This window comes from Lepisosteus platostomus, chromosome 8 (genome assembly GCF_059453375.1).
Source record: "Lepisosteus platostomus isolate fLepPlt1 chromosome 8, fLepPlt1.hap1, whole genome shotgun sequence".
NCBI lineage: Eukaryota > Metazoa > Chordata > Actinopteri > Semionotiformes > Lepisosteidae > Lepisosteus > Lepisosteus platostomus.
The window spans coordinates 20782244-20804782 of NC_142618.1; the positions used below are offsets into that span (position 1 = coordinate 20782244).

The 22539-nt window shown below is 40.4% G+C and overlaps 1 protein-coding gene across 3 annotated transcripts in view; it reads right to left on the minus strand.

Moving 5' to 3' along the window:
- znf438 (zinc finger protein 438) overlaps positions 1 to 22193 on the minus strand; it is a 68796-nt gene extending 46603 nt beyond the window's left edge. For 2 of the 3 annotated variants that reach the window (XM_088642869.1, XM_088642867.1), the window contains exon 1: positions 22075 to 22193. The gene's annotated coding sequence lies outside the window, so the exon portion shown is untranslated. The remainder of the gene's footprint in view (positions 1 to 22074) is intronic. The other variant, XM_088642868.1, reaches the window with a different exon arrangement.
- Positions 22194 to 22539: the final 346 nt, after the last annotated feature.

Below are 22539 nucleotides of genomic sequence, written 5' to 3' on the forward strand. Positions count from 1 at the left end.
AGACTTTCAGTTTTGTACCAGTCTAGAGAACGGAGTGCCAGACCGCACTCTGGCTTTACCCAAATCCTTTTCAGACGCGTAGCCTTGATATCAGGTGGGTGGCTTCCTGTATGGGATTTCTGTGACCTGACATTTAGAGCAGGTAGATTTGGAGAGTAACACCTACTCCACACGAGGGGACTCTTGCTTTAAAAGGTCTATCCTATGACAAAGGTCAGGTGCACCAGTCAAATCTCACATCTCTATTCTGTGGCACACTTCTAATTGCAAACATGCAACTTAAAAAACCCCCCAAAAAATAATGATATTCGTGGACTCTGCCACCACATCACAGACAGGTTTGAGAAACTGAAATCCTCCGTTTCTACCGAGAAACTATGCAGAGTACAGTAACATACCAGGTGTGATAACTACTACACAGACCATCAAAGGAAAAAAACAGAAAAATGTGGGGCCTAATTACACTAAATACGATGTTATCGAAATAAGATACATATATGTGTGACCTAGTGTTATGCTCAGAAGAATTGCCAGCTCTGTCTAGAAAAATGTCCCAAAGGTAATGGTGCAAATGGCAAAATCAGCATTCGGATAATTACAATCTACTGTAAACAGCTGCTCAATCTGTTGTATGAATCTCGGGCCTGTGTAGAGATCACGAGATGCTTAGTTATATCAGGGGTGTTGCGATTTTCACTTACAAAACAAGATGTGAACCCATTGTACCATCGTTTGGATGTTGGAAACAATATTTTCTTAATTATAGAGAAGAATATACCTGAAGCGCCAGGGACTCCTGTACTGCACACCTGAATCAGATCTACTATAGCACCAGTTAAAGTTGTTTGTTTGCACATATGCAAGGAATCCTACTGAAAGCGATCCACTCCCCCACAACAGAAAAAAAAAACATGAGCCTCCGGTAAGGAGCCTTATTAACAACAGAACAAACACTGAACAAGGAAAAACCACAATATTTCGGCTCTGTTGCACCTGAAGAAGGCTTCACAACCCTAACCTTTTTCTTCCTTCTTTCTACGAAATTAAGAATTTCAGTTCCTTATAATTGTCTATGGCCTGATTCCACAAGCAACTTGAATCTCATATTAGCAACAGACAGCTGAAGTAAATTCAGAAGAATTATGTTAATATCTTAGAAGCCCCCTTCTTTACACATGAACGCTGTTATTTCTACAATAATTTTCCCATTAAAGTAAAATTACCCAGGACTCACTACACTAAAGGCACATTAAATTAATTAGGCCTAATTTTTTGTCATCAAATTATACTATTGTCCTGCTTAACAAATTTCTAGATAGCGGTAAAGATTACCTGATATGTTCAGTACAATAAGCCAATTTAGGCCACCTAATATCTTTAAGAGGACAATATTAAACCCATGACTACTTAAATCAATGTTGAAATAGGAGATGGGTGATTATTGTTAAAATTGCTGTAGGTCTTCCATGAGGTTCTTTTGAACACTTCTCTAATCAAGGTTTGCACCTAGACAGCACTGTAATTAATAATAACTACTAATAACTCAAGCCACAGCCCGAACCAAGGATACAGAAGTACTCTACAATAATACTTCATCACAAGCAAAAATTATATACCTCTCATAATCATGCATCCTCAAAAGGATTGGGATATGTTAGAGGTGTAAAAGAGAGCATATATCACACCAGCTTGACTACCCACATCAGAAAATACCAGTAACCCAAATTTGCACACCAGTTTATAAAGTTATTATGGTCATCTCTTTAGAGAACTGAAACAGTTTTGTAAAGTCAGTGTTCAGCACCAGCTGATGGCCACAGTGTTTTGTTACAGTAATCAGCTGTGAATTGCCAAGTCTGGAAATAATTACTGTTCTGACAGCAATTACTTAGCGTTTAACATGGCTAAACATAGCTCAGTTTGATTATTTCTGGGTCAGGCTTTTGTGGCATGTACTCGTTTCTCACAACGTGAACTTGATTCAGATGAGTAACCAGGTCTGCTTTTGCAACAGCCAGACAGCATCCTTTTCAAACCAACTTGCCTACCAGGACTTTATTTAGAAAATACATATAAGAGGCTAAAAAAGACAGGGGAAAAAATAGGGGTAACTTTCTTTGCATTCATATTTCATATTTTTTAGAATGATTGTAGTTTATACTTCCTCATACCCCAGTTACAAGCAATGACTTATTTGGTTTAACTTTGGTTAGGGATAACAACAAGCTTGTAAGAGATACAGTACAGAAGATAACATTGCATTCTTAACAGCACTCTCATTATACAGTCAGTATAGCAGTATAGCAAAGCAGTCCTTTTATGCACTAATGCCAAAGCAGGTATGAGGCTGACACCATGAACCTCACTAACAAGGAATTGTCCACAAACTGGCATCAGAAGGATTCCTATTTTCCATATATTCTTCTATGACACGGGAATTACTTTTAACAAATCCAGAAAAAAAGTATCAAAAATAAATAAAACTGGAGCTCACAGGGGAGAAAAATGGGGGGAGGGAGTTAATCGAATCAATGCATCCCAGTGGGGAGGATAGGGGATATTTCAGTCTCCAGTCAGCTTCGTAAGGGGGAATTTTTGGGGGGTTGCAGTTAGACCTAAAAAACAAAAGGATGGTGCTGCCACTACGGCATTGCACACATTCCACGTGTAAGCTTGGCATTGATTAGCTGGTGTGCTACGTTCTTTAGAGGAACGGAGAGGACCGCACGCAGACTGCATCCCAGTCAGGACAACCATCCAGCTTGTTCACTTCTCTGGTCCACAGAAAGCTAACTGGGCGTGGAATGGCCAGTTTAAAAAAAAAAAAAAACAGAGAGAGAAGAAACGAGACGGTTATTGGAAGTGTTAGCTAACAGCGAAAACTAGCGGGTCAGCACATTTAAAAAAATAATTGAATGATGTACATCATTGCTGTAGTCTAATCCTTCCAGAACAGAATTCCTGGAATTGCTGACAATGCGGGAAATATGATACCTCATAGTAATTTCAATATAAGGGTCTGTGAAATTATAATTAGTGAAAAATCACAATCAAATGTTTATTCTTATACTGTACTGTTAACTTAGTACGTGAAGATTCTATGATTTTATATTGTCCACAGGAAAGAATATGAATGTGAGAAGCCATGCAGTCCAACTTGTTCACAGGGTTTCTAGTAGCTTACCGACCTAACAATCTCATCTGGCTGTATCTTCAAGGACCAGCGTCACAGCGGGTCAGTTTTATTCTAGACCTCCATTGCGTAATGAAGAACGTCCCTATTTTAAACCTAAATGCACTCAGACCGAGGTTCCTTTTGTATCTGTGGGTTCTCATCTCACTGTTAGTTCTCTGGGTTGACTGTCAGTACCTTTCAGTCTCAAAAATACTTCCATTATGTGCTATTCTAATCTCTTCCGTTCAAACACGTTGCTTTCACGTGTCTGTGTAATGCATTCTCTTGCAGCTCTGTTTTGAACTGTGTCTCAGACTAGCCCAATGCATATTATACTTTTTATGCAACATCTCTTGACTTGAATTCCATGCTATTCACAGGGTCGACTGGTGTTAGGGATCTGTTTAGCAGGGCCTAAGGGATACAGGCAAAGAAAGGCAGTGATATATCGGAAAACAGTGCTCTATTTACAGTGCTGAAGAAATAAATCCAAAAGAACAAAACATAACACTGGTCTCTGCGATCTTACTACACCGAGCCTCTCTAAATCTATAACTTAAGCAGAACCAGGCAGCTAAGTACTTGAACAGTGACACACCATGTTGTTCTGGCTCTGTACTCCAGCACGTTGGATTTGAAATGCAACAATGACTATGAGGTTTAAGTGCAGAATGTCAGCTTTAATTAAAGGGTATTTACGTCTATATCGAGTGAACCATATAGGAATCACAGGCCTTTTTATACACAGTCATTTCAGGGGACCAAAAGTAATTAGACACATTAACATAATCTTAAATAAAGTTATCATGTTTAGTACTTGGTTGCAAATCCTTTGACTGCCTGAAGTCTGCGACTGATAGACATCACCAGACGCTGGGTATCTTCCCTGGTGATGCTCTGCCAGGCCTGTAATGCAGCCGTTTTTCAGTCCCTGCTTGTTTCGGGGGCTTTTTGCCTTCAGTCTTGTCTTTAGTAAGTGAAATGCATGCTCAGTGGGATTCAGGTCTCCTTAGTTAATGAGATAGATATTGACTTATATCCTGTCACATCTATGTTTCACATGAATTATTGAATCTGATATTAAAATATAGGGCAAATTGTAGTGAAAAGGTTTGGTGCTGCTTTTTTAAAACGCCCTTATTCTTACACTGTTATTTAAAAACCCATTGAAACATAAAAGGTCTATACACCACAACTGTATGTTTCAATCTGCCACAAAACTGTAACCCCTGCAATGTTCTAAGCCACCACAGTCCTCCCTCTAAAGATCAACTGCATGGATCCCAGTTTCTTAAACCAAAAGAAACTGTTCTGAGTTAGAATCATAAAAGGAAATAAAGAAAAGAGCAGAATGCTATACCGGAAAAAAGAGAGATTTTTATCCTTAAAAACAGGAGGTTCGCCCACGCATTCACCTGGGACTTTTCTTGGCCAGTGCAGGCAAGCCAGAAGGTTATAGGAGCCTGGGAATGTTTAACATCTAGAAAGTAATCATAACCCAGCAAGAGCAGAGGGAATTGCACAGGAAATGTGAAAAGTAACCCTTTCCTGCCAAAATGTACGAAGAATTTCTCTTCTTATTTTGCCAATATGTGGAGGAAGCTGGCTGGGATTATCAGTTATGGACTAGAAGCAAAGAAAAACAATCGAACAGACAATCACAGACTTCACACTTTACCTACAGTACACTGGAACTGCTCAGCATTCCGAATACATAGAAAATGGCTTCAGGCTCTGCCAGAGTAGTTCTAAAAAAAACTACCCTATTGTTTTTATACTGTATTTTAAGAGTTTCTAGCTTTAACAATTACAAGGTCATTACTCATACAGTAACTGCTTAATTACAAATGCTACACCGATCAGCGTAATTACTGACTCAATAGCCGTTACATGATAAGCCATTGATAACATAGGGAAATTAACACACTTACTGTTAAAATTACTAGCATGCCTTATACTGCTCTTTATGCTGAGATAGTAAGTTTTTGTGACGTGCGTTATTAATACCTTAAGAAAGATTCCTAGCTTCACAGAAATTAATAAATTTAATGGCATTGACCGAACTTAGAGAATCCACAAAACTAGTAGTAATGCAAAGGCTCAATGAATACTTGAAATTGACTTTTTTTTTAATCATTTTTTTCTTGCGTAACATACGCCTAATGTAGTGTACTTATCTAACACTCTATTAAAAATAATTCAATATACTTGCCAGTGTTGTGAGTTCTCTGGTTTTGACTGGCACTAATGCATAAATACTCAATTAATCAGCCTGAAGCTCAATGGTTAAATGGAATATTAGCTCTAAAATCCAGCTGTGACATAAAAGATATCCAATCATGAAATGTTCTCTTGCACATTTAAATAAATGATATTCAGTAACGGCTAATGGGAAGAGGTAAGTGGTTGGTGGCTAAATATTAGATTAGGAATGCATTTCATACCCATCCTCTGGTAAACCAGGTTAAAATTCGTGCTGCTCCTGATACGCTTTAAGGAAAAAAAAAACATTGTGCTTAACAATACAGGTGCTCACTCTTGGCTATTGAGTTTTAGCAAATAAGAGAAGCAGCAAAAAATAAACTACATATCAAGGATGTGCTTCAGGAAATTGAGGGCTCTTTCTGCTTGCTGTCCGTAACACACCAGCAGCATAACATAGTCATTATGAGGCCTGCAGCGTAGAACATGTTCTGTATTGCTTTAAAGATTTGGGGGGGGGGGGAGGCAGACATGCTGTTTAAAACCCGTCCCCATTCTAATCTACAAAATTGAGTACATAAAGAGCATTTTAAAGGCCCTGCTGCCATGGAGGGACTTGCTAAATATGCAAAGAGAACAGGGGAGGCAACTAAAAAAAATAAACAAAAAGACCAAAATGTATTTTAACTGAAAAATAAACAAGGAACTAAAAAAACTATATGAAACATTTTAATCAATAAATAGGACAGAACGAAAGCACACTGCAACAAATGACCTGTTTGAGGCTTTGTACAACCAAAGCTTCTTTGACCGCATACAGGAATCCCAAAACAAGAGTGCACCACTACCCAGCAAAACAACAAGAACCTACAACTGCGCCCCTGCTAGAGTAGAGATGGGACAGTTAATGACGCAGGCAAAAACAAAGACTTCCTGACTGAGTCAGATTACCCAGGCTGCTTTGGTCCTAACTAATTGACGATATTTGGTTACCATAACCCTAGAAAAACGGGTTATTACTGCAGAAAGCACCAAAAAGCTGTTGGGCAGGAAGAAAAAATAAACTTTAAATCTCCTTCAACTCTAATTAGTCATTTCAAACTCAAGGTGAAGTCAAATATAAAGTCAATACAACCATGCTCGCTGAAAAGCTTTTAGTCTTAATTATTGTCCTAATTAGCTGTGACTCTCAAGAACTACGCAATCTGTTGGCTCTTCTTCTGTGTGGCGTCAGTGAGAAATGACTGCAATATTGACAAAGCTACTTTGGCTTTCCATTCAAAAGCAACCACTGTAAAAAAAAACTTTGGCAGCACAGATCTATTGCAGTGTCATCTACTGTGTAATACTGTTGCTTTGGAAATGTAAGCAGATTCATATTCTTGTCTTTGTTTGCAGTTTCACTAAACAACTAAATTAAAAGTATTCACTTAAAAACGGTATTGAATCCCTTCCAACAACTAGCGACTGTCTTAAATACCCACCAATATCATCAGCTGATGAGTGCAGGTTATGGTAAAGGAAAATCAAAGCACCACAAACTGTGAGAAATGGGGCCATTAGAATCCTTCCATCCATTTTAACCTCCAGTTCAGGGTCGGCGGGGGGGGTGGGGCGCAACCTATCCCAGCAAGCAATGGGAGCATGGGGAGATACACCCTGGTCCGGGTGCCATTCCATCGCAGGGCGCACGCACGCACGCACGCACGCACGCACGCACGCACGCACGCACGCACGCACGCACGCACACACACAAAGGGGCCGGTTATCACAGAAACCAAGTAAGCTTACAGTATGTCTGGAATTGAACCAAGGATGCCTGTACTGCGAGGCAGGAATGCCAACTGGGGCCATTGTAATGTATTTAAAAAGCCAAAATGATGGTTAAGTTCTGTTTCTTCTTGTCTTCCCGTCACAGATATGGACCCTATTTGACAGAGAACTGTGATTCTAGATGAGCTGACTAAACAAACAAAAGCACCATTTTGCCTTGCCTTCTTTTGAGCAGCTATGGTCTCTAATGTCAATGTGTTGAAAACAGCTTGCGTGTCTTGCCTGAATAACACTAAAACAAAAAAAAATAAAGCCATCCTTAGTTACCTTTTGGAACAGAAAACCTTTCAGGGCTGTTAGAGAATGGACTGAAGCTGATAAAGACAAAGGAAAAGGAACAGTCCAGCTTAGCAGCTGCATGTTATTACTCTATCCCCAGTTCACAGGAAATGAACAATCATTTAGCACTGACAGGTACATGCTGAAACTCACTATCTTTCCTCTAAGACCTATGAAATAATGTATTACAGCAGTTTAGCATTAACCTCAAGGCTTACTTCAGATTTTTGCCAAGGTCAGTCTTATACCTTAGCTGTTTTTGTATACTTACAAGAGGAAAGGAAAGATGTTGCTGTGAGACCAAAAAAAACAAAAACAGAACAACAGAAAAAGCATCTAAAGCACTTTTACTGCTTATGAAAACTTGTAATTTAAAGGTCTCTGGTGAGTTGTGGAAGGCTTAGCATATCCAACTTTAACTGGGGTGTATGTAACTGAAAGGCTGCCTTAATGGACTGCCAGATCAGAAGACAGCAGGCTGTAAATGCACTGCCCTGTTAAAATAATAGCATCTGAAAATGATCTGCACACTGCAAAGAGCTGGATACCCCAAACAAAAAAAAGACAGTAGAAGTCAGTATTCTGTATACTGTAGTTTAACATAACACAATTAATTTAATTTAGTATTTAAGTACAATTAAGGAAACCTTAACACTCACCACTAGTGTATGATTTACTGTGAAAAGAGGTTTAAAAATAAATATTCTTCACACTCATTTAATTATTTACCTGAATATAAGTGTTATAGTGGGGAAAACAGAATAATAAAATAGTTGAGCCTTTTATAAGATGCACGGTTTTGTTGTAGTGTTGTTGAGGTTTTTCCACTGTCTCATACTATATGGTATTATTGATCTGAGAAGCCATGCAACTCAATTAGCACTTTCTGACTATGCGTTAACCATTCTAGTATTTTGCTAAACATAAACAACTCTGCTAAACCAAATACTTCACTTACCAATGATTTAACCGATCAAATGAAACATCACTGGGTTCTGAAGAGTGGAGTTCAAATCTACTAAAACAAATTCATCCTGATTGAACCGAGTTAAAGGTTTCTTCAAATAGAGTGCAGACTTGTCACATCCTGTTATTTCTTTTGTAAAAATAAAGTAGCATAGGCACTCACAATGAAAAGAATAAGTGGAGAAACTTGTTTTGTCTGGACACTGCAATGATAATGATTTCAAAAAATTAAAAAGTACAGGAACTGGCAGGAATGTAAAACCACAGATGTCGAATGTATTTAGAGAACTATACACTTTTGCCATTACTCATTTGTGCTACTTCTGCAATAATGATTTTTTTGTGAAACCTGAATAAATTACATACTGTTCACACCTGCTGCTGTTTAGGTCATAAATACTGTATATTCTGTATGATAACATTTAGACCTACAGTCTGCATGACATTTTAGTGTAAAACCTGGCAGTTCTCTCAGGTCAAGTGACATGTTTATTCTGTTTGTCTGCAAAGAACAAATGAAAGCAACATTTAATGCAGCAAAGGAAATTATAGTAACTAGCCAAGGCATTTTTAAGCAAAACCCCCACAGAATGGAAAGTTTTACAGTTTCCTTTCAGAATATTAGTTACATTTTCTGAATCTATTACAGTCAGGCTCTCCAATTCCCTTATAAATCAAGAAAAACTGTGGTTCTGCAGAAGAGGAAGAAAAGGCGACACAAAGAGCACGGTGTTTTTCCTTTTGAACTTTTATTTCCATAACACCGAGAACGGGGGTTACGTTCTGCTTTGCTCCGAGTTCACAGCACAGGGAATGCCCCCTGGAGGAAATGAGTCCCCGATCTGAACCAAAAAGCCCCTCTTCAAAAGCTTCTCAAGTAGCAGAAGCATAGCAGTGCACTAACCTGGAGCTGACCTCCTGCAGGCCGGATAGGAATAACGAATGTGGTCAGATTTGTGTATTTCACACACACATACTGGAGCATCACTAGAACAGGGCAGTGCAGCACCTTTAATTATCCAACTTGCTACTTCACGCAAATATTTATTTAGAAATCATATGTTTTTTATTCAGTGTATTGGTGTTACCATAAGGCGGCATGGTGGCACGGTGGTCAACATTGCTGAATCAGGGCACTAGATCCAATTCTGGACCAGGAGTGCTGTCTGTGTGGAGTTTGCATGTTCTCTCCTCGTCCATATGGGTTTCCTGCAGGTGCTCCAGTTTCCTCCCAGAGTCCAGAGGCATGCTGGCAGGTTAATAGGCTTCTGGGAAACTGGCCCTGGTGTGAGTGTGTGCGTGTGCGCCCAAGTTTGTGTCTGTCCTGAGACGGAGTGGGGCCAGGGTGTCCCCTGCCTTGTGCCTGTTGCTTGCTGGGATAGGCTCCAGCTCTCCCCCACAATCCCGAATTGGAAGAAGCGGTTCAACCATGGATGAATGGATGGAGGTTTTACAATAAACGCATAAAAATAACTGGTCAGGGAGCTGAGGATTTTAGAATGATCAAGATCCCTCTTGTTGAGTTATGGTTCTTGAATAAATAGGTTCTCGATTTAGCAATGAATACATTCATTACAGTGAGCAAGAAACCATGTTTGCTTTGTAGCGACATCTTTTATTCCACATTACTAATATGAAAATCCAGTGGCAAGTTCCAAGTAGAAATCTGTTTGTACTGTAGTATCAAAGTCATTTTTTGCTAACATCTTCTTTAGTGCATTTGTGATATTGATTGTAAGCCTGTAGTTAATTTCTCTGTGGAACTACCACCACCACAAAAAATGACTAGAGCACAATTAATACTTGAAAAACCTCAAAGACATACGTATTCCATCCTTTATATTGATAATTAATATTTTTCAAACATTTTGATGATGAACCATGAACGATAAGCCTTCCATTTTACATGATAAAAGTAAAAAGGCTTTCATGGTGTGATCTTTCTCAACACTAAGTGACAGGCAGAGAATATTCATTATGTTGTATTCATTCCAAAAGATTTTTTTGTTTGTACATATTGATTTTCATTACTAAGAACGAACTATCAAGTTGGCTTAGTTTCTTAGTTTAAAAAAAAAATGCCATTTCATTCAAATAGCAACATGTTCCAGTGCACAAACCACAGCCCTGGCCAGGTGCACTTTTGGTTATTTGCCATTTCCACATCTTGTCTACGTACAAGATTCTTCGTTAATAGCATAATTGTTTCAGGAAGGTCTGAGTAATCACTAAGAAACAGAATCCAGATTGCTTTGAGGACCGATAATGCTAGCTTTTAAATCAAAGACAGAAGGTTAACAGGAGTAAGGATGCCTTGGGTTAAAACGACACTCCTCTGTTTCCTCAACACGAGCACATATGGGAGTCTGAATGCAGCTCCTAGGAATGACAGGCTTGGTGAAGTCATTCCTCACCCAGGTATTTAGGCTGCCTTTCCCACTTCCTGTCTCATGTGACCCAGTCACTAATAAAGAATTCCTAGCTACTCCCATCTAAACATGGTTTCCTGTTTATAGAGCGCGTGGGTTCAATTTTCAGCTGGCTGGACCAGGTGACTTGTAAAAGACACATTCCACCCCAGCATGAAGAATACAAACTGAGACACCGTTGATTTGGTTACGGAACGCCTGCAATTAAATTTGCTAGACTTCTGCCACGTCTCTGTCTGGAGAGCAAACAAGTTTTTAATTATTCAAACAAAATGGAGAATTAAAATGTTATAATACAAGCTTCTTTTCCATAGCAAGATATTGATACCTAGTTTCAAGAAATCCAGTTAACTGTTAAGGCAGAAAACCAAAATTCACTCGAGACTTTTTATTAAATAAACATCCACCGTAATAATAGCTCCTCAAAGACTGAAATAGTCTTTCTCGATATTTAAGCATTTTATGAACAAAAGGTTCAAATATAAACTCTTTTAAATTATTTAATTTTCACTTTCTATCATTATTTTCCTTCTTTCTTGTTTTCAAAAGCTGGCACTTCCTGCTAAGATACCCAATCTAAAAAAAACTAATTTCATTTTTTTTTGTCTCGCGCTCATGATTCCTGGGATTTTTTTTTCTATATCACAACTCCATATTTCACACAGGATCAAGCAGAAACAGTGCCTTTTAAAGTTTTGATTTTTGAATATTCATATCTTCAATATGCTTCACCTTTTGTAAAACAGAGATTCTTGTGCTCTGTGTTTTCTGAAAATACTCTTACATACCCAAAAAGCCTGTTATCTGTGTTATTTGTAATGGCAAGCAATGCTACCCAGGGAGAATAATTTAGGTTATTCCTAAATCCTAAATCCCTACAGCTACACATGCTTTGCTTTCTTAAATCACTACAGACTGACATACCCAGACCAAATTTGGGAATGCAGCAGTGTTAATTCTCAAGAATGGTTTTCCTGTGTGTAAGAGTCCCATGACAAAGTTAAGGTATTTTTTTCAGGAAAAAAAACATATCGACTCAATCTGTTTATTCCACAGTTTTCACCCCCACAGAGCACCTGCGCAAGAGGGACTGTAATGTAGAACTGCATTTGCAAGAGAATTCTAGAAGGCAAGCAGTAAACAGCTTGTTCCTGCACTTAGGCTGGAAGTGCAATTATCCACAAATTAAATATGCATCGGCCTATTATCACACCCATTTTATTCTACAATCTGCATTCCACTTGTTATTCAGTTTTTTGAATGTTTGCCACCCTCTTATTTAAAACAATTTATAACTGTATGTAAAGAAAAACAAAAACATATTTTACAAGTAATTTGAAACCATGTACAGTATTCTAATGAGACGAAAGGTTAGCGCATTCTAAATCAAATGGGCATATGAACTATATGCTGCACAGTGCCTTGCACAATTATTCTCCCCTTTTTTCAATGACATCCAGTTTTGCTGAAAGGCAAACGATTTTTAAATTCAATATTTTTCATCAAATTGGAATGGTCAAACTTTCTCTCAGACTTTTGAAGGAGGTGTTTTGTACAGCAACATAGCATTAAAGACCTGGCTATAAAAGAAAAGTTTATATGACATTTGACTTCAATGGTTAAAGGCTTGTGGCTGGCTGGTTGCTACTGTATGCTTCCTTAAAGAAGAAGGAACTGTATGCTGCTTACATCAACTGTCAAAGTTCTGCGAAAACCAACATACCGTGGCAGCGTGATTCTGACAAAAGTGCAATTAAGAGTCACTCCGTTTGGAAAAGGCTGCAGAGGGCCAACGAAATACTTCACAGCAGTCAACCGGACTGGCGTCACCTTCACCGCGCAACACGCAGGGGTTAACTGAAGCCAAAGGGGCTCCTGTTTGGCTTTAATGGAGTTTCCCTGTTTCTGTAACGTCTAATCACAAATTCAGAGGCTCTTGCAGTGAATTATGAATGACGGACAGGTATGCAAATCCAATATGGATGTCAATTTCATCGTTTATGCACAGCACTGGAAAACACCGCCCAAGCTCCCCTCTTAAATAAACATGTAAATAATTGAAAAACAGAATCTTTTACAACATAAAGGAGGGCAGGGGACTGCCAGACACAAGTGGAATTGATGGGACCACAGCGTTCTGCGGGAACAGCAGCAGTAGTGAGCACTTTGTTATTCTTTCACATATCCCACACATTTAATAATAATAATAATAATAATTATAATAATTGCTTACACTTATATAGCGCTTTTCTGGACACTCCACTCAAAGCGCTTTACAAGTAATGGGGACTCCCCTCTACCACCACCAATGTGCAGCCCCACCTGGATGATGCGACGGCAGCCATAGTGCTCCAGAACGCTCACCACACATCAGCTATCAGTGGGGAGGAGAGCAGAGGGATGAAGCCAATTCATAGATGGGGATTATTAGGAGGCCAATGGGAAATTTGGCCAGGACGCCGGGGTTACACCCCTACTCTTATCGAGAAACACCCTGGGATTTTTAATGACCACAGAGAGTCAGGACCTCGGTTTTACGTCTCAATTGAAGGACGGCGCCTGTTTACAGTATAGTGTCCCCGTCACTATACTGGGGCATTAGGACCCACATGGACCACAGGGTGAGCGCCCCCTGCTGGCCCCACTGACACCTCTTCAAGCAGCAACCTTAGTTTTTCCCAGGAGGTCTCCCATCCAGGTACTGACCAGCCTCACGCCTGCTGAGCTTCAGTGGGCTGCCAGTTGGGAGTTGCAGGGTGATATGGCTGCTGGCATTTCTGCACGGGTGGACAGTTGCACAGCTAGATTCCACCTGCCACGTCTACATTCACCCGCAGGGTGATTTTTGACAAAAAGAAAAGGAAGAATCTCCTGATCTCCTGCACACCTTCATCCCATAGGTTGAAAGATACCAAAGACAAATGAGGATTTCAGCAAAAACCCAGGCTGCTCCTCAGAGTGAACAACCCCAGGGAAACTGAGTGCCTTCACAGAACAAAAGCTGTTTCAAATTTGCTATCTGTTCGACTTCTTCAGACAATATGATTTTCTCAATTAAAACTGCTTTGCAAATAATGACCCGTTGAGATTCAGTATGCAAATCGATACCCTTTCCGCTGCGTCCTGGACACAAGCTTCCTCTGAGGAAGTCCTTTTCCACTGGGCCATTGATTCAATGGACAAAAGCAAAGGACTTACTGTCTCATTTCTTTACGGCTTCAATTGCAACAACCGCAAAACCCCTCACTAATTCAAAACCACAGTATTAAGCACTCAGAACTCAATATTTTCAAGGTCTCGGCACTTTACATTAAACACCACAAAGAGACCACACTGAAAGTGAAACACGCAGTTTCCAACCTGGCTGTTCAGACTGTACATGCCCTTACACCTCCTCATGACATGAAAAAGTCTAGTCTACAGAAAAATAATTCTGAAGACAGCGAATGCTTTCGCTGCTTGACTCCTAGACTACACTTCTGTGAAAAACCCTTCTGTTCTCTTTTTGTGTGAGTGCCTCAAAAATAGACTTGAAGTGTAAAAGTATAGAACAGGACGTGGAGCCTTGCATTTTACTGGGCTGTTGACGCACTGCGCTTGCTGCCAGATTGTCAGGAACTGGAAAGGATTGACAGGGATGGATTTTCTTTCCAACGTTTCATGGTGAGCAGCATGGTGGTGTAGTGGTTAGCACTACTGCCTTGCAGAGCTGGGGCCCTGGGTGTATCCCCTCCCTTAGTCATGGTCACCTGGGTTTCCTCCCACAGTCCAAAGGTGTACTGACAGGTTAATGGCCTTCTGGGAAAACTGGCCCTGGTCTGAGTGTGTACATGTCCTGTGTCCGTGTGCCCTGGGTGTACCCTTGTACCCTTGCATTGGTCCGACTCCCCCACAACCCAGAATTGGAAGAAGCGGTTAGAAAAAAGACAGATGGGTGTTTCGTGCTCAAATATTCAGCAACACATTTCCTCAGAAGTGGGGAGAAAAAAGAATTCCGTCTGAGAAGATAATATAATGTGCTCCCAAAATCTGGCTAATGATAGATGAGACTAGTAGTTTGAACAAAAAAAGTGCCTTGTGTGTGTGACACAGTTGCCGGTACCTTTATTAATCCAAAAACGGGTTTTGTGGCATTAATAAAATTGAGAATTGTATCCTTAAGTAAAAGGCTAGATTTTTGTTAACACGGTTATGCATGGCTAAATACATAACACACGTAGCGCTGCTGTTCCCCTGCCAGGATTCAATCATGTCACTCATGGTCTCAGAGACGCATAGCGCTACTCCTTAGACCAAGGAAAGCTCAGCTGCCCCAGGATGCTGGATTTTCTACCACAGCACACTTCTATATGAGTCCAGTCACATACAGTACACAGTAAATGCTAGTGGGAGATCGCACAGTCAGATTGAGAAACCCTGTAGCCCCATGAGAGGAGGTCCATCAGACTGGAAATGTTTAAAAAATAGACTTGGCCTAATAGTAGAGGATTATGGTATTTGAATCTCCTCATTTAAAAAAACGTTTAGCGGCTTGAAAACGTGTTGAAAGCATATTACATTGATGTTAAGTGTTATGCTCGTGTCAGTTAAGTGCTCCAGCACCTCAGTTGCCCCTTGTAAATCTACTCTCTCCCATTCATATGGGGAACCAGCACCTTTGTGATGTACAAATTAAACACCGCTGCTCACAGTATACTGTTTCAACACATCTGTAGAAAGGCATATGGCAAATGTCCCACGTAATTATCATCAGCGTAGACGCTCAGCCTTCAGACATGCCATTTCCTGAGCATGTGCTGATACACAGTGACACAGAGTGACTCAGGGTCCACTCAGGGGTACAGATGCATAACATATATCACTTATATGGGACAACACGATCTTGTGTCTCTGTGTTACTGGTTGTGGAGAAATAAGCAAAGTGAGAAAAACAGATTTTTAAGCTTGGAAGGGAAACATCTGAAATTCATCTTTTTGCATGATTCAAATCATTAGCAGTAATCACTTTGAAGGTGAAGACCTTCTTGGATGGTGAAGCATGCAGACATGTATGAGATGGACTGCCCTCTGTCATTTACACAGGTGTTGTGCAGTAAGTTAATAATAATAATAATAATTGCTTACACTTATATAGCGCTTTTCTGGACACTCCACTCAAAGCGCTTTACAGGTAATGGGGACTCCCCTCCACCACCACCAATGTGCAGCATCCACCTGGATGATGCGACGGCAGCCATAGTGCGCCAGAACGCTCACCACACATCAGCTATCAGTGGGGAGGAGAGCAGAGTAATGTAGCCAATTCATAGAGGGGGATTATTAGGAGGCCATGATTAGTAAGGGCCAATTGGAAATTTGGCCAGGATGCCGGGGTTACACCCCTACTCTTTTCGAGAAGCGCCCTGGGATTTTTAATGACCACAGAGAGTCAGGACCTCGGTTTTACGTCTCATCCGAAGGACGGCGCCTGTTTACAGTATAGTGTCCCCGTCACTATACTGGGGCATTAGGACCCACATGGACTGCAGGGTGAGCGCCCCCCACTGGCCCCACTAACACCTCTTCCAGCAGCAACCTTAGTTGTGACATATTGTTGACTTTTTTCTATTTTCTGTCTTCTCAGCCTTTGAACTCTGTAGCTCTTTCAAAGGCACTGTTGCCCTCACAGAAGCAGCACTGGTTTCCTCCTTACCCAGCTGCTCAGTTTGGAGGGACAGCCTGATCTTGGCAGTGTTGCTGTGGTATGATGCGCCTTCTTAATGATCAACATCAGAGTGCTCTAAGGGACATTCATTGTCTTTGAAATGTTTCATACCCTTCTCCTGATCGGTGCCTTTATGCAACACCAGCCCAGTGTTGTTTCGAAAGTGCCTCGGTCTTCATGATTGAATATTTGGTTCACATTCACGATGCGACTGAGGGACCTTACAGAGGCAGATATATTCATTCGGAAATCCTGTGAACCACTATTAATGCACAGAGACAGAGGCCACTTAACTAATTGTGTGGCTCATTAAGGTAATTTTGTGCACCTGAGTTAATTTAGGTTTGTCATAGCAACGGGGGTAATTTTGTGTTGCAGCTTCTGCTGGCATTAACCTTATTCACCCATCAAAGTGTTCAGTTTGAGCAGTCAAGTTCTGGATTAAAAACCTTCACTTAAACTAGGAATACATGGTTTCTAATTCAAGAAAATTGGAAGGGGGTACATCATTCTGCAAGGCGCTAGGCTTTTATGTCTTTCAAACCGATATTCAGATAAGTATCTTACAGCAAAACGGTAACAAGAAACTAAATAAACATTTTCATTTAGGACAGCAAAACTGTTCTTAAATACATCTGACACTAAATGTCTCTCTTGACAGTGTCAGTCACTTCTGTACAACACACCAAAGGGCAAAGTAGTTTATTACTGAGGCGGAATCACAGTGAGGAAATCCCTTCCCTTTGTGTTTCATTGTCACGGCTGAAGGAAATAAGTACATGTTTGGAATGTACAGTTCATTTTTGGTAAATTCCACATTTGGGATACACAGTTAATTTCTAAAAATGGCAAGAGGCTATGTGACCTATCTTTTCTGCTGTAGTAAGTTATTGATCGAAGAATTTAATTTACTCCTTCCTTTAAGGGTCACACAGTCACCTTCCACTAGGGTGTCGACAGCTACCTTATTCCGCATCTGCTAAATCTCTTTCCCGTATTGCTCCTGCAGGCTCGCTACCACTCATGTTATATTTGAAACACATGATTGTGCGTCTTGCTTGTAATACCGTGCACATAACCACTGAAAAAAGTCATTTCCATCCCAACGTGTAATAACTCCTGTTTTAACCCTGCTGTTCGTACACTGCTTGCAGTTTACCTCCTTTTGCACCTTCTGCAAATGCTACAGGCTTTCTTGCTCTAACAGTCTAGATCACAGGAAGATGAAGAGAAGAGCGGTGGAGCTGGAACAGGTCCCTGTAGTACCCCGCTCATGACCCCACTCCAATATGAGGCTATCAGCCTCGTTAGGACCCTTCTTTAGCTTCCCGGGTAAGTGCACCTTACCTTGGATTTCTACAGCTTTGGCTGTAGTCATCCGTTTTGTCAAAGGCTTTCTGAAAGTCCAAATACATCATGTGATATGCCTTCAATTTATCTCCTGCACCAGGTACTTGCTGAAAACTTCTAATAGGTGCATTAGGCAATTTATCCTTTCTCTCTTTTGCAGAATGCTGCTTGCAATTAAAGCTTACACCCAAAGAAGGCTCCTCAGCTGAAACATTGAGTTTCTTTTCTTCTCTTTTCAGCATGGAATAAACCTATTACTTGTTCCTTTGCAGCCTACGCATGCTGACGCAGCTAGCCACCTGAACTACTGCTGCTTGCAATTAGATGCCTTTAGATGTAAGTGAGATAAAGCTGATTGGTCTATAATTCTCTGGTTTTGTGCTGTCCCCAGTCAGTAGGTACTGTACATTCCCTGCTCTAAGAGACATCTGAAATATAATTTTAAGTGAATTAATAACTTTCCTCATTACTTTGAGCTGTATTGGGTGAATATCTCATTCAGGGAATTTATTTGAATGAACCACTGAAATAACCCATTACTGGTTGAAAAAAAACATCTCTTACATGACTTTTTACTGTGCATATCCAAATGTAAATTAATTGGTCTCGATTTTTTCTTCATACCTAAAAACTATTATGGTTGACACTGCAATGAAAATGGACTTCAACAGTATCTTATTGCTTAATTTTCTCAGAATATCTCTAAATTAATCGGATGTTATTGTTACAATTCAGGTGTGGGCTACAAAATCGATATTGTTTGCCACTCACATCTTGAAAGTTCACATCTCAGAAAACCTAAAAACAATTTGTTTCATTTGAGATGTCTACCTAGCTGCAGGTAGGCTAAGAGACAGGTAAACAGAGATGATCATGACCATTTCCTGGTTTACTCTGGTTAATTAACTTGGTGATAAATCATTAGAGCCATCACAGGAACACAGCAAAAAGACAAAGACAGCACACAGGAGGACAGGAAGGAAACAGAAGGGAGAGAGAGAAATAGAGAAAAATAAATACTCTTGACTTCCTCTAACATGTACCATGCGAGAGAACCTTGTTCTGATCAATCTCTGGCTAAGCAATTTGAAGTTTGTTACAGGTTGTAACAACCCTTTTCAGGTTTGGAAATTATGATTTCCTGTATACTGGAACCCTTAGGCTAAATATGTTCTCTCCTTTAGGAGAGAGGTTTCCATTTAGCTTTGGCCATTGATGCTGCAGGAAGAGAGCTTTATGTTTAGGTCGTATTCTTGTTTTAGGATGCAGCATTCTGGGTTAAGAGTTCTACAGAGAGTAGGCCCCTAAAACACAACTTTGTATACATGTGTTTTTGTTTCCTATTGGATGCTGTGTCTTAATCGTTATTAATAAATGTTTTTTCTCAGAGTTTCACTCTGATTTGATTACGCTCCCACCAAAACTGTGCCAGAGAATATAAAGAGCTCAGTATTTCCGTGGCCCTCTGAGTTTGTCATATCATCATTCAACAAGACAAATCTGTTCTGCTACAACAACAATAACATTTTTACAATTGATAGCTTTTACAAGCCAGGAAGGACCTAGCTAACGGACTGATCGTGACTGCAAACTAAAAGAAAACCAATTGGCTATCTAATTCATGAAAACATAAATAATTGTGTACACTTTTAAGTCTATGTACACTTAATACTTAGACTGACCCAGCTGTTCCTGAGAAATAAATTATTGATTCGTTTCTTTAAAACTCTTCACAAAAATCAGCTATTCTAGTGTCTCTGCTACACATAAAACAAGCCCTTGATTTTCATAATCTGCTCAGAGACCACAATGCCTTTATCTCCCACCATGACAAACCAATGAGATAAAAAATGGATCCAAAAACTGGGTAGATATCAAAAGACGATTTCAGGAGCCAGAGGTACACCTCGAGGGTTCAGTGTTTGTCAGCATCTGTGAAATTACTGTGAAAAAATAGTGGATGACTAACAGTCAAACCACAGTTGTCAGCTGCTGGACTGTGATTACCTCTCTTACTTCAAAATGTACCATCATCCATTTGCTTAGCACTTCATCCAATACAGACTCATGGGGCAGCTGGATCCTAGCAAGCAATGGCCGCAAGGCAGGATACAACCTGGACAGGACACCAGTCCATCGCAGGGTAGGCAGACACACAGACTGGACTGGACTTTCAGACACCCCCCGTACCAATTTTACAGAAGCCAATCAACCTATTAGTATTGTGTTGGACCGCGGGAGGAAACCAATGCAAACATGGGGAAACATGCAAACTCCGCACAGATAGTACCCCAGGTCCTGAACTGAACCCAGGCTTGCGAGGCATCGATACTGACCACCGCGACAACGTGCCACCCCAAAATGTACTGCTCACATGTATTTCACGTGAAACGCACAGGAGAGGCCATACAGACACCAGTTCTTCAATGACCGTGACTGGACAATGACTGGACTGTGAACCAATGCAGCAGTGCGACAACACATCTAACCCCCCCCTCCCCCCAACAATGATTCATCAATCAACCCTACAGCTATAAATCCAATCAAACTATGGACAAGGTTATGGTATGATGCCTCATCACTTTCCATTTTCATCTCCCTTGACATAAAACCTGCATGCAGCACAAAGTCTTTTTTTGGAATGTGAAATTTCTTACTTCGTACCAAATGAATGAAACTTCTTAACAGCCTCAATGAGATTCAGAGTCAGCCCATACTACAGGGAGGCCACATATGAACATGAATCAGGAAAGAAATTGATTTACTCATTCGAGTTACAAGTGTAGCCCACTTTGATGACCATTCTGCCAGGTTTAAGGACACCCATAAAGTTGAGAATAGAACGTGTTCGTCACTTGCAGATGGGAAGAATGTGTTTCCTTCCTAAGAAAAAACTTAACAATCAACAACTGCAAAATGGAAACCAAAGTCAAAATATTTCTACTATCTTGCATGGGAATTATTGAGGAGAAAAAGTAAAACAGATAAAATACAGATAATCACCTATTTCATGTGTGGTATTCTACTTGGGCTATGGTCTAACTTCAGTCCAACACTTTCTGCTTAAAGGTATGAATATTTAGTAACATATCTAAGTGTCCTGGAACTACCAGTATCATTAGACAAGGAATTGGATTGGGAGAAAGCTATTTGAATACTACCGCATCTCTGTAATTCAGTGTAGAATGAAAGGAAACCTTAAGCCTGATCAAACCTCACAAGTATCTTCTAAAGTGTTCCTTATGCTAAATGGATCACAGACAAACATTTCATCTGATAAAGGGTCCCAGTGCATACATCAGCTCACATTTTGCATGTCTTTCGGATAAGATGTGCGTTACAGATCTCTAATTCAAAATATATATATGTTTACATTAATTACAAAATCAAAGTTTGTGATTACGGGTAAAATCATTTCGATTAGTCCCAACAAAGCAGCCGCCTTACAGCGCTTAAAATAATAAAGATATGAGTTATGTTAAGGCCGAGATGTTATCCCACTGTCCACAGAACTGTGTGCAGCAGGGAGACGTGTGCATACTGTACATCACAATATCAGCTGAATAGAAGAGGGAACCACCGGGCTTGGGCAGGGGCGACAATGAAGAATTGAGTGCATTCCGATGCATCACTTTAATCTGGACAATCGCATTCTTCGTTACACCCAAGGCTAAACTCGTCGCTAGTGTGCATTTGCCGGTTCAATTATGAGTACGAAGGATTCAGTCATGGGGGACAACGAGCGTTCCTTGAAACTACTGCCAATCTGCAGTTTACACAGAGCGCAGCCACAGCCTTAAAGTTACATGCATAAGAATATGCGTGCAATATATACGGCTTCGTAAACATTAGAGCAACCACTCTCAGCAAAAATGAAAGCAAAGTTTGCACCGCGAAGGAGAAATTACGCCTCATTAGCAGGAATGTCTACTTTGCCACAACCGCTGTACTCTCTGTCTAGACGTCGCAGCTTTTCCTGAATGTGCTCTGCAGGCCACAGCCTGCCACTGCCCTCAACCCTCCTATTGGCTGAAGTTACTGTCGTAATCCCGTCACCCAAGAACGCGATTGGGTTTTATTTTCCGCAGCTACGGCGGCAGCCATCTCGGCAATCCTACAAAACTTGTATTCCTCACCTTTCGGTTGGGTCCTGCGGGCGATAAAGGGTTTTTCTTCCCGTCTATAAAAGTGTTACAGTTTAATTCTCATGCTGAAAAGCGCACTCACACAACTGTTTCGCCACAGCCATTTTGAGCTGTACTTTCTAAACGAAAAGAAAAGGGGAGTTTGTGTTGACTCGTTTTGCATTTGTTACTATTATCCTCTCTTTATTGTCTTAAAAATGAAATAAGACATTGAATAATTGTCTATGAAGTTTTAAAATATATTTTTATTTTCTTATTTTAATAAAACTTTATTAAATGTATAGAAATATAAACTGACGCTACCTCTCCGTAAAAAATGGTATGGCTCAGGCAACACCGCATTATGTTGCACAATGTGACCAATGAGCGACAGGCAGGAACGCGATAGCCAATCAGAGCTTTAAAGGAGGGGCTTCCCGTCTTTCTCTCCTCCCCTTTCCAGCACCGCTCAGTGTG